The following is a 1,514-nucleotide window of genomic DNA, read 5'->3' on the forward strand; positions in this document are numbered from 1 at the left end:
GTTTGGGCCTCGGTGAGACTTTGCCGTTGGTCATATAGCTTGTCAATGTTATCTTTAAGCTTGTTGCTAACATCTTCTTTGAAACTGACAAATTCCTGTTTGAAACTTGATTCGAGAGATGTTATTTCCCTTTTCAGCTCTTCTTTGAGTTCGTGTATTTCTTTGGTAATGTCTGTTAAATGATTCAAAAGGGCTGAATTGTCGCCTTGGGCTACCGCTTCATCGCTGTCTGCCATATCTTTAGGGCTTCCCTTCCCGACGAGTTTTAGTTTTTTCTCAGACATTTTCTTGGCTATTCGACCTCTCCGACTAGTCCCCCCAAGTTCACCTCACTGCATTTGTAATTGGATTCATGATTTGGAGTTTTGGGGGGTAATTCTTCCTTAGACTGGTGGGAGCTAAACTTTACGCTGCCATTCCGCTCGTCCCTCAACCGGAAGTCTCCAGAACAGAAATTTAAATCTCTTTACCATCACCTGTTGAGGATTCTGGTCAAGTCAAGTCAGCTTTTATTGTCACTTCCTTCATATGTACAAGACATACAAGGGAAATGAAATTACGTTTACTCTCTACAATATACAAATATACAAGAAATATACAAGACTGACATTTAAAAACTGACATAAAGTGCGGGACATGACAGGTAATAGTGATCAGATAAATATAAATATGAAGTATAAACATTACAATAAAAGCAATAAAACAGCAGCAATAGTTTATTTCAGGCGTAGGTAGTGCAGGTAAGGTGCAGTCTCTGGTACAGTGTATGTGTGTGGGTGTGTGTGTGTGTGTGTGAGTGAGAGGTGTGTGGGTGTGTGTGTATGAGAGGTGTGTGTGTGTGTGATTGGTGTGTGCATGTGGGTGAGAGAGAGAGAGAGAGAGAGAGAGAGGGGCAGTCTTAGCTTCCTCTCTGGTGGCTGGAGCAGACCGTGTGGGGAGGGGGTTGAGGTAGTTCAGCATTCTGATGGCCTGGTGGATGAAGGTGTTCGCCAGCCAGGTGGTTCTGGATCGTAGGCTCCTGTACCTCTTACCAGAGGGCAGGAGACGGATCAGGTTGTGTGCTGGGTGGGTGTCATCCTTCAAAATTGTGAGGGCTTTGCGGGTGAGGCGGCTGAAGTAGATGTCTTGCAGGGAGGGGAGAGGTGCCTTGATGATCCTCCCAGCTGTGTTCACAATACGTTGCAGGGCTTTCCTGTTGTAGTCAGTGCAGCTCCCGCCCCATACAGTGATACAGCTGGTGATGATGCTTTCAATGGTTTCTCTGTAGAAGGAGGTCAGGGTTAGGTCCACCCGATGCAGCAGAAGTCCTGGACACCGTAGCAGTTGGACCTAATTAAAGAAAATGTATTATTCACCATATAAATCACAGCTGAACACAGCAGATAATGTTAGTCAAGACTCAAAAACTTGTACTTTTATTCCTTCTGCTTATTAGATCTCTAACATTTTTTTTTAAGTAATTTCCAGATGTGTTAAATGAAACTATGCCAGCTCTAAGCAGGAGGAGCAACATC

Source organism: Cyprinodon tularosa, unplaced genomic scaffold (assembly GCF_016077235.1).
Source record: "Cyprinodon tularosa strain WSP-4 unplaced genomic scaffold, ASM1607723v1 ctg1657, whole genome shotgun sequence".
Taxonomy (NCBI): domain Eukaryota; kingdom Metazoa; phylum Chordata; class Actinopteri; order Cyprinodontiformes; family Cyprinodontidae; genus Cyprinodon; species Cyprinodon tularosa.